The sequence below is a fragment of the Cherax quadricarinatus genome, chromosome 32 (assembly GCF_038502225.1).
Source record: "Cherax quadricarinatus isolate ZL_2023a chromosome 32, ASM3850222v1, whole genome shotgun sequence".
NCBI lineage: Eukaryota > Metazoa > Arthropoda > Malacostraca > Decapoda > Parastacidae > Cherax > Cherax quadricarinatus.
The window spans coordinates 27621847-27636724 of NC_091323.1; positions in this window are offsets into that span (position 1 = coordinate 27621847).

Genomic DNA, 14878 nt, shown 5'->3' on the forward strand with positions numbered 1-14878 from the left:
TACCTTCTTTGTTACACCAAATCCAGTCATTCCTGGAGTGGAACCACAGTCGATGGCCTCCACTCCAAACCAACAGATACAGATACTAATGCCGGAAAAAAAATCCCCCCCCAGTACCAACAATACCACCAGTCCGATAACATTCTTCTTTGCAAATATACAGGGTCTAAAGCCAGCAACAAACAACAAAATACCTTTCATCCGTGGACTGCTTGCAGAGGCAAAGGCAATGTTCGCGGCTTTCACTGAGACCCACATAAAGGATCACTTGGACAACGAAATATGGATCCCAGGTTACAACCTATACAGATGTGACAGAGTGAACAGGCAAAAGGGGGGGGGGTTGGCCTGTACATTGCAGAGTCACTTGTTTGCACAGAACTGCTTAATGCCTCAAATGACGTAGTGGAAGTTTTAGCAGTAAGGGTCGAGAACCAAAACCTAGTCATTGTGGTAGTCTACAAGCCTCCGGATGCAACATCCCAGCAATTCCAGGAACAGCTGTTAAAAACTGACCACTGTCTGGAAAATCTTCCAGCTCCTGCACCCAACATCTTGCTCCTGGGGGATTTCAACTTAAGGCACCTAAAATGGAGGAATATAGCAAATAATATTGTTGCAGTAATAACACCAGGAGGCAGCTCTGATGAAAACTCACACACACGAGCTTTTAAATCTCTGCACAAAATTCAATTTAAACCAGCAAATAATAGAGCCTACTAGACTGGAGAATACACTAGACCTCATCTTCACTAACAATGATGATCTGATAAGAAATGTCACCATATCAAAAACAATATACTCAGATCACAACATAATTGAGGTTCAGACATGTATGCGTGGAGCCCCAGACCGACAAAATGAGACTAGTCACGAGGGAGCATTCACCAAATTCAACTTCAATAACAAAAACATAAAGTGGGACCAAGTAAACCAAGTCCTAACCGATATAAGCTGGGAAGATACACTAAGCAACACAGACCCAAACTTATGCCTAGAACAGATTAACTCGGTGGCACTCGATGTATGCACAAGGCTTATTCCTCTAAGAAAAAGGAGGAGTAGATGTAAAATAGAAAGAGACAGGCGCTCCCTTTACAGGCGACGGAAAAGAATAACAGAGCGGCTAAAAGAGGTCAATATATCTGAAATGCGCAGGGAGACACTGGTCAGAGAAATAGCAAGCATCGAACTTAAGCTAAAAGAATCCTTTAGGAGTCAGGAATCGCGGGAAGAACTAAAAGCCATAAATTAAATCGAAAGAAACCCAAAGTATTTCTTCTCCTATGCCAAATCAAAATCGAGAACAACGTCCAGTATTGGGCCCCTACTTAAACAAGATGGGTCCTACACAGATGACAGCAAGGAAATGAGTGAGCTACTCAAGTCCCAATATGACTCAGTTTTTAGCAAGCCGCTAACCAGACTGAGAGTCGAAGATCAAAATGAATTTTTTATGAGAGAGCCACAAAATTTGATTAACACAAGCCTATCTGATGTTATCCTGACGCCAAATGACTTCAAACAGGCGATAAATGACATGCCCATGCACTCTGCCCCAGGGCCAGACTCATGGAACTCTGTGTTCATCAAGAACTGCAAGAAGCCCCTATCACGAGCCTTTTCCATCCTATGGAGAGGGAGCATGGACACGGGGGTCGTCCCTCAGTTACTAAAAACAACAGACATAGCCCCACTCCACAAAGAGGGCAGTAAAGCAACAGCAAAGAACTACAGACCAATAGCACTAACATCCCATATCATAAAAATCTTTGAAAGGGTCCTAAGAAGCAAGATCACCACCCATCTAGAAACCCATCAGTTACACAACCCAGGGCAACATGGGTTTAGAACAGGTCGCTCCTGTCTGTCTCAACTACTGGATCACTACGACAAGGTCCTAAATGCACTAGAAGACAAAAAGAATGCAGATGTAATATATAGACTTTGCAAAAGCCTTCGACAAGTGTGACCATGGCGTAATAGCGCACAAAATGCGTGCTAAAGGAATAACAGGAAAAGTCGGTCGATGGATCTATAATTTCCTCACTAACAGAACACAGAGAGTAGTCGTCAACAGAGTAAAGTCCGAGGCAGCTACGGTGAAAAGCTCTGTTCCACAAGGCACAGTACTAGCTCCCATCTTGTTCCTCATCCTCATATCCGACATAGACAAGGATGTCAGCCACAGCACCGTGTCTTCCTTTGCAGATGACACCCGAATCTGCATGACAGTGTCTTCCATTGCAGACACTGCAAGGCTCCAGGCAGACATCAACCAAATCTTTCAGTGGGCTGCAGAAAACAATATGAAGTTCAACGATGAGAAATTTCAATTACTCAGATATGGTAAACATGAGGAAATTAAATCTTCATCAGAGTACAAAACAAATTCTGGCCACAAAATAGAGCGAAACACCAACGTCAAAGACCTGGGAGTGATTATGTCGGAGGATCTCACCTTCAAGGACCATAACATTGTATCAATCGCATCTGCTAGAAAAATGACAGGATGGATAATGAGAACCTTCAAAACTAGGGAGGCCAAGCCCATGATGACACTCTTCAGGTCACTTGTTCTATCTAGGCTGGAATATTGCTGCACTCTAACAGCACCTTTCAAGGCAGGTGAAATTGCCGACCTAGAAATGTACAGAGAACTTTCACGGCGCGCATAACGGAAATAAAACACCTCAATTACTGGGAGCGCTTGAGGTTTCTAAACCTGTATTCCCTGGAACGCAGGAGGGAGAGATACATGATTATATACACCTGGAAAATCCTAGAGGGACTAGTACCGAACTTGCACACGAAAATCACTCACTACGAAAGCAAAAGACTTGGCAGACGATGCACCATCCCCCCAATGAAAAGCAGGGGTGTCACTAGCACGTTAAGAGACCATACAATAAGTGTCAGGGGCCCGAGACTGTTCAACTGCCTCCCAGCACACATAAGGGGGATTACCAACAGACCCCTGGCAGTCTTCAAGCTGGCACTGGACAAGCACCTAAAGTCAGTTCCTGATCAGCCGGGCTGTGGCTCGTACGTTGGTTTGCGTGCAGCCAGCAGCAACAGCCTGGTTGATCAGGCGCTGATCCACCAGGAGGCCTGGTCACAGACCGGGCCGCGGGGGCGTTGACCCCCGAAACCCTCTCCAGGTAAACTCCAGGTAACCCTTGTGGGTTAAGCCCTTATTTATGATTATAGTGGAACCTTGGTTTTCGTTTTTAATTCATTCCAGAGAGTCTGATGAAAACCAAACTCAACGAAAACTAAAGGAATATTTCCCATAAGAAATAATGTAAATCCAATTACATCCATTCCAGACACCAAAAATATTAACAAAAAATACATTTTATAGAGAATAACTATAGTTTTACATACATAAAACAATGAGAAATAAATATAAAGCACTAATTTTAATGGATAAATGAACATTTATCCATTAAAATTGAAAACTCTTGTTGGTGTATGGAAGATGGGGAGGAGGGGAGAGGGAGGAGAGTTTATTTTTTGGAAGGGGAATCCTCTTCCATAAGGACTTCAGGTATCAAGTCCCTACCCGGGGTTACTTCCCTTCTTTGTCTTTTACTGGCACTAGGACCAGCTTTACAGTCACTGTACCCCTGTCGCGGAAAAAAAATCTGTCTGTCGCCTACACAACACTCTCCCACTGTTTTTCACTGATCCACACCAACAACAACTTCTCAAAATCTTCGATTGTTTACGATCTCTGTTTCATTAGCACTGCTGACTCCTTTTGCTACATCAGGTTCCTTGATTTCTTTTTTCTTCACCAGGATGGAACTGATCATTGATGAGGACTTCCCATACATCCTGGCGAGATCGACCACATGTATGCCACTTTCGTACTGTTTGTCACCTCCTTTATCAAAGGGCTGGCACCTAAAACTTTTTTTGGCCCCATGGTGGCTTATTTAGCAGTCACACTCAATAAACAAGCACAAAAATCAATCGATTATTACAAAATGTTTCATACGAACGCACAGGGTAATGTTCACTTGACAAGAAGCAAAGCCAGACTAACTCAGAATGCGTGCATGGGATGCTTTGTGTGGGCATGGGCACGCAGACACTTTCGGTACGACAGATGAAAACCAAGGTGATGAACGAAAACTGGGACTATTTTGACGAAAAAAGTCGTCGAAAACCAAATTCGACGAAAACCAGGGCAAATGAAAACCAAGGTACTTTATGTACTATATTATAAGATAGGACGCAATCCTTTTTAGACACAGCCGCAGAAATATTTTTCGTAGAACATATACTATATTGTTTTATTTGCATTATAATTTAAACTACAGTAGTATCACTTGCCCAGTTACTAATTATGTTTTTTTTTATTTTAATATCTTAGAAATTAACCTGTACCTTCTATTTTTAAGTTCCTACTAGTACTAAATAAATAAATATAAATATACGTATCTTTATTTCTACAAGTACATGTACAAGGTCTACAGGCATAGCTGACATCAATGACACACTGCTATATAGAAAGGCCCTTGTTATGCTGTCATTTCGGGCAAATTAGGTCAGTTTTGTCCCAGGATGCGACCCACACCAGTCAACTAACATCCAGGTACCCATTTTATACTGATGGGTGAACATGGACAACAGGTGTCTTATGGTAACACATCCTTAAGTTTTCCAGCCGTACCGGGGATTCGGTCTCCGGACCTCGGTGTGTGAGTTCAGTGCGCTAGTGATCGAGCTACGAGACAACAGACCCTTGGAGAAAAAATGAATTAAAAATAAAACTAAATTTTAAGTAATGTACAGTATAGTCTCAAAATTTGCCCGAGATGCTATGCATTTTATGGGCCTTGAAATTATTATGTCCTGTGCAGTAGTGCTAAAATACAGACTGGTATTTGTACTTATATTTGAAAAACATTAGTACGTGTTTCCTTAAGACAATTGCTGTCCATGTTTACCTATCAGTAAAATAAGTACCTAGGTGTTAATTATCTGGTGGTGGGTCTCATCCTGGGGACAAAACTGACCTAATTTGCGGGAAATGCTCTGCATAACATATACAGTAGTATGTTATTGATGTCAGCTAGGTTGATATACCTTGTGTGGAAAATTGCATTTATCTGAATGTAACTAATTATGTACATAACAGTAAATGATAACAAAGATAATTATTATTTATCAATGTTACATAGACAAGTAGGAATTTGGGACACCTAGGTCGCAAAAAAATGTCCCCCTTCGATACCTACCACTGTCATAACCACAAGTTGCTCTGGACCTATTAATTAAATGAAATATACATACACCAGGAATACTGGTAAATATATAAATTTGTGGACTGTATATTAATAATAAAGGTTATATATACACACAATTACATAACAGAAGGAAAATATATCTTAATATCACTCACCAATTTGACTGGAGATTAATGTGTATCATACTCAGAAAACCTCACTCTAACTAAATCTATGAAAATAATGCTGGCCAGAATTACACACAAATCTAGAGAGCTTATCTGAGGTTCCTGGAGCTGTCTTGTCCAGTCGTCTGATATCTCAAGTTATGCAGGAATGCACATCCACCAATTTTGCCTCATATTTGAGAGATGTCAACACAATTTTAACCTCTAGAGCACGAAAAATTCTTCCCATTATACCAACGTTTGTACAAAATTCAAAACCAAGATGGCGAGTCTCGTCTGCCCAGACGCAGGCTTTCCGTTTTCTATGACATAAATATTATTAAATACAGTATGGCCATCTATTTACATATAAATACTGAATTTCTGGAAAATATGTACAGTATTTTCCACACCTTGTACATGTACTTGTAGAAATAAAGATTATAATTATTATTATTATGAGGAAGGTGCCGTGATCCTGGTGAAAAGCTCTTAATCAGGGAATTGAATCTCTGCTTCCTTGGATCATACTGATTATTTAATGATAAACTTACGAGAAAGGGGCAGAAGTCATCCTAGTCTATAACACTCAAGGAAAGTTCCTCGATGCTGGTGAGTTGTTCTTGATCCAAGGAACTGGACTTTTCCTCGCCTTCCTTGCATCATACTTGAAAACTTTCCATATCACAGGCACCGTATGACCCGACCCGGTAATGGTTTACCATTACCTCAAATATAATAACACTGTGCCATCAGCTTAGCACAACCTATTGCACACTACAAGGTGACTTTCCCACGCATTGCCACCTATGACCTGACCACTTTAAGGCACGTGCCTGATAACCCTTTGTTGGCACTGTTATAATACCAGTTACATTGAGGGAGTTCTTCCTACTTCCTGGACCAATAGTCTCATTGTCCCTATCCTTAAGCCCCAACAGCCTGATACATTTAGACCGATCTCCTTAACTAGTTGTCTTTGTAAAACTTTTGAAAGAATGATACTTAACAGACTGTACTACAGAAACAAACACCACCTTTCCCCCTGGGCAACACTGTATCATCACTAGGCATTATACTACATCTCGCATCACAAAACACTTAAACTGTTACACTATTAAATTTAAGTTCTCTTCCATATAAATAAATTAATTCTATACACACTCCATTATTAACTGAAAATTCGAAGATCACTATTTTTTCAATATATTGATATATTTAGTATAATGGTTCATAATTTTTTATATTAATATATGATTGAAATTGGAAACCTTTGAAGAGTTTCAAGAGTTTCACTACACTACTTCACTACTCGTAAGCGTAAGTCATTAAAATGCCTTCCATTATGAGACTCAAAACTTGCTGCTTCTGGATGCTGGCAGTGGGAATCATTCTGGAAATGTTAGGGTGTTATTACCAGCTTTTCGATCCATGGGTTCGTGATTTAGAAAATGAGAGAGATGCCCTCAGAAGAGAGGTTGACCAAGCTACCGATGCTTGCCAGCCAATGTTCTCTTGGATCTCCATCTCAGCTTTAGTTGATGTGTGGAGATATGTGAGCGACATCCCAGTACAAGAGACAAGTACCGACAGTGACCTTCAGTTTGATCCAAGGTGGCTGCCCGTCTTTGGTCGCGTCATCACCGCTTATGAATATTATATGGAAATCCAAAATCTTAAAACTCTTCTTCTTGAGGTGACATCACACTGTCATGAGTGTTCCTCTACTCCCTTCACAATGGCTGTTCTGTGTGTCCTCATGTCAATTACAATGAGTGTCATGGGACTGATTGCACCAGTCAGACTCTGGAGGAGAGGAACCGACGATACACTGAAGACGGCTATGGTAGGAAAGCCAAAAACAAGCATACGTAACAGACGTCACAGAAACAATGCATCGCAGAAAACTGAAAAGGACCAGACCGGATTAAATAGTAAGCAAAAGAATAGCAAAAAGAAGAAAATTAATGAAATAGAAACAATTGATGACTTTCAACTAGCCTACAGGTTAACTGCCCTCCGAGGTGCCCATAACAAAAAAGGTATATACAGAATCACTGACCCTATGAAGGCAGAGATGAATAAAAAATGTGTGAACATGGCCAAGGTGAAAAGCCTCACCAGTGGTAAAAACAAAAGACACAACGGTGTCTGTGTGTGAGTCAAATAATTTTTTAATGAAGGAAAAAATATTTTTGTTTAGAGAATTATGATTTAGGAATTTTATTTATACTCATTTCTTTTGTTGACATTAAGATATTTTTTGTTCAGATTATGTTGTTGAGGAGATATATGTATTACAATACCTGTGCTCAATAATAACCTACATGGAGACAAGATGTACTCCATAAATAAAGTATGTACATGTAATTATTTAAATTCCAATAAATCATTTGAGAAATAGAATTTTCTTTAATTTACTTAAATACTGTTTACATTTATATTAATATGGAGAGATCGTAACTATGTCCAGGGTAGATGTAACTACACCCAGACTAGATGTAACTACACCCAGGCTAGATGTAACTACACCCAGACTAGATGTAACTACACCCAGGCTAGATGTAACTACACCCAGGCTAGATGTAACTACACCCAGGCTAGATGTAACTACACCCAGGCTAGATGTAACTACACCCAGGCTAGATGTAACTACACCCAGGCTAGATGTAACTACACCCAGGCTAGATGTAACTACACCCAGGCTAGATGTAACTACACCCAGGCTAGATGTAACTACACCCAGGCTAGATGTAACTACACCCAGGCTAGATGTAACTACACCCAGGCTAGATGTAACTACACCCAGGCTAGATGTAACTACACCCAGGCTAGATGTAACTACACCCAGGCTAGATGTAACTACACCCAGGCTAGATGTAACTACACCCAGGCTAGATGTAACTATGTCCAGACTAGATGTAGCTACGTCCAGGCTAGACATAACTACAATCAAAATTTATTCATGGGTAGCATTGAAAATAGGTTGGACAAATATTTTTGTTGGTAGAATTGAGTTTTATAAAGACCTGCCTAGTATGGGCCAGTAAGACCATAAGTAAGGAGGAACTCTATACTGCACTATCACTAAACACTGTACTTATTATTAGTGGGCAACACTGTACTATCACTAGGCATTATACTACATCTCACATCACGAAACACTTACACTGTTACACTATTTAATTTAAGCTGGCAGTGGGAATCATTCTGGAAATGTTAGGGTGTTATTACCAGCTTTTCGATCCATGGGTTCGTGATTTAGAAAAGGAGAGAGATGACCTCAGAAGAGAGGTTGACCAAGCTACCGATGCTTGCCAGCCAATGTTCTCTTGGATCTCCATCTCAGCTTTAGTTGATGTGTGGCGATCTCCGACCCTTGGAGTTAATGGAAAATGAAGCTCTCGGAATTATTCTTGAGCGTCCCAAATCTACATAGGTTCTTAATATGAGGAAGGAGCTTGGTATTTCTAGTATCAGTGAGAGGATTGTTGAGATTAACACTGTACTCGGTATTTGAGTGTTAATAAATGAACCAGACACTGTCACAATGAATCTTACCAAGTGGCTACAGGTAAATATACACACAGGTCTAAATGGATTGTGAAAACGTGCAATTGCATTAAGTTTTATAACCTGCTTGAACTGTATCACTGTAGGCAACAAGAGCATTTCACTCCTCCATGGAAGATGTGTTCATTTAATATCACGTACCTGCAAGTCCCTCCCAAGAAGCTCATTGCTAGTAATCCCTTCCTTAAATCACTTATTAAAGCAACTGCTCAAGAAGAAATTTCTCGCCTAGCTGGTAGTAATAAGTTATCACAAGTTATATACACTGATAGATTTAAACAGGAGTCTTCTGGCAGGGCTGCATCTGCTCTTGTTGCCACCTGCCTAGTTAAGAACGATAATAAATTTGTTTAATTAGGCATAAGAATTAACAACTAGGCGTCTACACTGCAAACTGAATTGTTTGCAATCCTAATGGCGCTAAATCTAACCTATGACACTGAGCTTGACTCTATCATCATTATTGATCCTATGTCATCATTGAAGGCTCTTGACTCATATAATGACTCCAACAACATGCTCATTGGAGAAGCCAGGTACAGATACTAACAAATCAGGGACAAAAGAATTAATGTACAATTGCTATGGGTCCCATCACACATTGGATTACCCATTCATGATAAAGTTGATATGTTAGCCAAGAAAAGTACCCAGAGGGAGAATGTAGAATATAACTTTGGTATATCTGTGTCTAGCATTAGGAATAATATTAGGAGAGAAGTAAATATTGAAAATGATTAGTAAGTAAGATACATAGGCAACAGTTAGGCAACTTTATTCCGAAACGTTTCTGTGGAAAATACTGTACATATTTTCCAGAAATTCAGTATTTATATGTATATAGATGGCCATACTGTATTTAATAACATTTATGTCATAGAAAATGGAAACTGAGCCTGGGGAGAAGGGGCAGTCGCCATTTTGTTTGAATTGAATAACACGTTGTGAATAATGGGAAGAATTTTTCGTGCTCTAGAGGTTAAAATCGGGCTGACACCTCTCATATAGGAGGCGAAATTGTTGGATGTGCATTCCTGCATAATTTGAGACATCAGCGACAGGACAGGACAACTCCAGGAACCTCAGATAAGTCTGTTATGTTATAACTCTGGCCAGTTGTTATTTTCATGTATAGACAGTGAGGTTTTCTGAGTATGATACTACTTAATCTCCAGTTAAATTGGTGAGTGATTTTTAAGATATTCTCTTTCTGTTATGTATATGTGTATTTATATATAATAATTTTTTAATTTAATATACAGTCCACAAATTTATATATTTACCAGTATTCCTGGAGATGTATAATTCATTTAATTAATAGGTCCAGAGCAACTTGTGGATATAACAGTGGTAGGTATCGAAGGGGGACATTTTTTGCGACCTAGGTGTCCCAAATTCCTACTTGTCTAACTGATAAATAATAATTATCTATGTTCATTTACTGTTATGTATATAATGATACATTCAGATAAATGCAATTTTCCACAGTTTCGCCTAACTGTTGCCTTTGTGTTTCATCTACCAACCTCTCGGTATTGTATACCATTTTGATATTCACAATGAAAATGATTGTTATAGGAGTGGAGTATAAGAGAAAATTTTAGAAAGGACTTAATTTTAAATGAGTTCTTGCTAATTGACCAGTTTTACATATTCGGCACGACATATATGTATATATATATATATATATATATATATATATATATATATATATATATATATATATATATATATATATATATATATATTATATATATATATATATATATTATACACTTTTTTCAGTCGGTTGTATACGATATACAAGATCATCTGTGAATGATAGTAACTGGTGAGTCAGCTGAGGTTTGCCGAGGGAAGGTGGAAGCAAACAGGTATTTGTTTCATTCTTATTTTGTCGTTTTTATTCGGAAAAAAAAGTGTGTGTGGAGAGGTAAAAAGCTTTAGGAGTGTACATAAAATAATCAAGATCAGAATGAAAACAGAGAAGTGGCAGAAAATAAGTAGTTAAAACAGAAAATTAAGTTTAAAACTGAATTGACCTGAGGGAGGAATTTTTAAAAATTGTATATGTAAATAAATAGTTTTTAAAAGAAACTCATGCGTAACAAGTAACACATATTAGGGAATACAGTGTAAAGACTATATTTATCATACTTTAGATGAAGGATGAAGTTTGATAAGAAGTGATAGAAAAAATATAACGATTTATAATTGCCAGTGACTGGCTACTGCACTGTCGGCTGGTTTTTCTTAATTTTATTTGTGAAATTAATATGGAAAGTGTTGTAAAAGCAATAAGATAGCGCTCAGATAGGTGGTCAGGATAGGTTGTGTGGACTTGTCCAAGAGGAAGTTTGTTTAGACACAGGTACATATAAGTAGAATTAACATGTTGGCTATAATGATTGAAAAACGGATTCCAGAACTGAGAAAAGGATAATATATATATATATAAAGGTGGGCTAGTGCAAAGATGAGTAGTGGGGGGGGGGGTTGAAGAGGGTTGGATGAGTTTTAAAAATGCAGTATTAGAATGTGGGGCAGAAGTTTGTGGTTATAGGAGGGTGGGGGCAGGAGGAAAGAGGAGTGATTGGTGGAATGATGAAGTAAAGGGTGTGATAAAAGAGAAAAAGGTAGCTTATGAGAGGTTTTCACAAAGCAGAAGTGTTATAAGAAGACGAGAGTGTATGGAGAGTAAAAGAAAGGTGAAGAGAGTGGTGAGAGAGTGCAAAAGGAGAGCAGATGATAGAGTGGGAGAGGCACTGTCAAGAAATTTTAATGAAAATAAGAAAAAAAATTGGAGTGAGTTAAACAAGTTAAGAAAGCTTAGGGAAAGTATGAATTTGTCAGTTAAAAACAGAGCAGGGGAGTTAGTAGATGGGGAGAGGGAGGTATTAGGTAGATGGCGAGAATATTTTGAGGAACTTTTAAATGTTAAGGAAGAAAGAGAGGCAGTAATTTCATGCACTGGTCAGGGAGGTATACCATCTTTTAGGAGTGAAGAAGAGCAGAATGTAAGTGTGGTGGAGGTACGTGAGGCATTACGTAGAATGAAAGGGGGTAAAGCAGCTGGAACTGATGGGATCATGACAGAAATGTTAAAAGCAGGGGGGGGGGATATAGTGTTGGAGTGGTTGGTACTTTTGTTTAATAAATGTATGAAAGAGGGGAAGGTACCTAGGGATTGGCGGAGAGCATGTATAGTCCCTTTATATAAAGGGAAAGGGGACAAAAGAGACTGTAAAAATTATAGAGGAATAAGTTTACTGAGTATACCAGGAAAAGTGTACGGTAGGGTTATAATTGAAAGAATTAGAGGTAAGACAGAATGTAGGATTGCGGATGAGCAAGGAGGTTTCAGAGTGGGTAGGGGATGTGTAGATCAAGTGTTTACATTTACCTGGAGTTTACCTGGAGAGAGTTCCGGGGGTCAACGCCCCCGCGGCCCGGTCTGTGACCAGGCCTCCTGGTGGATCAGAGCCTGATCAACCAGGCTGTTGCTGCTGGCTGCACGCAAACCAACGTACGAGCCACAGCGCGGCTGATCAGGAACTGACTTTAAGTGCTTGTCCAGTGCCAGCTTGAAGACTGCCAGGGGTCTGTTGGTAATCCCCCTTATGTGTGCTGGGAGGCAGTTGAACAGTCTCGGGCCCCTGACACTTATTGTATGGTCTCTTAACGTGCTAGTGACACCCCTGCTTTTCATTGGGGGGATGGTGCATCGTCTGCCAAGTCTTTTGCTTTCGTAGTGAGTGATTTTCGTGTGCAAGTTCGGTACTAGTCCCTCTAGGATTTTCCAGGTGTATATAATCATGTATCTCTCCCTCCTGCGTTCCAGGGAATACAGGTTTAGGAACCTCAAGCGCTCCCAGTAATTGAGGTGTTTTATCTCCGTTATGCGCGCCGTGAAAGTTCTCTGTACATTTTTTAGGTCGGCAATTTCACCTGCCTTGAAAGGTGCTGTTAGTGTGCAGCAATATTCCAGCCTAGATAGAACAAGTGACCTGAAGAGTGTCATCATGGGCTTGGCCTCCCTAGTTTTGAAGGTTCTCATTATCCATCCTGTCATTTTTCTAGCAGATGCGATTGATACAATGTTATGGTCCTTGAAGGTGAGATCCTCCGACATGATCACTCCCAGGTCTTTGACGTTGGTGTTTCGCTCTATTTTGTGGCCAGAATTTGTTTTGTACTCTGATGAAGATTTAATTTCCTCATGTTTATCATATCTGAGTAATTAAAATTTCTCATCGTTGAACTTCATATTGTTTTCTGCAGCCCACTGAAAGATTTGGTTGATGTCCGCCTGGAGCCTTGCAGTGTCTGCAATGAAAGACACTGTCATGCAGATTCGGGTGTCATCTGCAAAGGAAGACACGGTGCTGTGGCTGACATCCTTGTCTATGTCGGATATGAGGATGAGGAACAAGATGGGAGCGAGTACTGTGCCTTGTGGAACAGAGCTTTTCACCGTAGCTGCCTCGGACTTTACTCTGTTGACGACTACTCTCTGTGTTCTGTTAGTGAGGAAATTATAGATCCATCGACCGACTTTTCCTGTTATTCCTTTAGCACGCATTTTGTGCGCTATTACGCCATGGTCACACTTGTCGAAGGCTTTTGCAAAGTCTGTATATATTACATCTGCATTCTTTTTGTCTTCTAGTGCATTTAGGACCTTGTCGTAGTGATCCAATAGTTGAGACAGACAGGAGCGACCTGTTCTAAACCCATGTTGCCCTGGGTTGTGTAACTGATGGGTTTCTAGATGGGGGGTGATCTTGCTTCTTAGGACCCTTTCAAAGATTTTTATGATATGGGATGTTAGTGCTATTGGTCTGTAGTTCTTTGCTGTTGCTTTACTGCCCCCTTTGTGGAGTGGGGCTATGTCTGTAGGGAAGTTTTTATTGCATTTATGGATTTAGAAAAGGCATATGATAGAGTGGATAGAGGAGCAATGTGGCAGATGTTGCAAGTATATGGAATAGGTGGTAAGTTATTAAATGCTATAAAGAGTTTTTATGAGGACAGTGAGGCTCAGGTTAGAGTGTGTAGAAGAGAGGGAGACTACTTCCCGGTAAAAGTAGGTCTTAGACAGGGATGTGTAATGTCACCATGGTTGTTTAATATATTTATAGATGGGGTTGTAAAGGAAGTAAATGCTAGGGTGTTCGGGAGAGGGGTGGGATTAAATTTTGGGGAATCAAATTCAAAATGGGAATTGACACAGTTACTTTTTGCTGATGATACTGTGCTTATGGGAGATTCTAAAGAAAAATTGCAAAGGTTAGTGGATGAGTTTGGGAATGTGTGTAAAGGTAGAAAGTTGAAAGTGAACATAGAAAAGAGTAAGGTGATGAGGGTATCAAATGATTTAGATAAAGAAAAATTGGATATCAAATTGGGGAGGAGGAGTATGGAAGAAGTGAATGTTTTCAGATACTTGGGAGTTGACGTGTCGGCGGATGGATTTATGAAGGATGAGGTTAATCATAGAACTGATGAGGGAAAAATGGTGAGTGGTGCGTTGAGGTATATGTGGAGTCAAAAAACGTTATCTATGGAGGCAAAGAAGGGAATGTATGAAAGTATAGTAGTACCAACACTCTTGTATGGGTGTGAAGCTTGGGTGGTAAATGCAGCAGCGAGGAGACGGTTGGAGGCAGTGGAGATGTCCTGTTTAAGGGCAATGTGCGGTGTAAATATTATGCAGAAAATTCGGAGTGTGGAAATTAGGAAAAGGTGTGGAATTAATAAAAGTATTAGTCAGAGGGCAGAAGAGGGGTTGTTGAGGTGGTTTGGATCAAAGTAGGACATAGAAAGCATATAAATCTATAGGGAAAGGAAGGCGGGGTAGGGGTCGTCCTCGAAAGGGTTGGAGAGAGGGGGTAAAGGAGG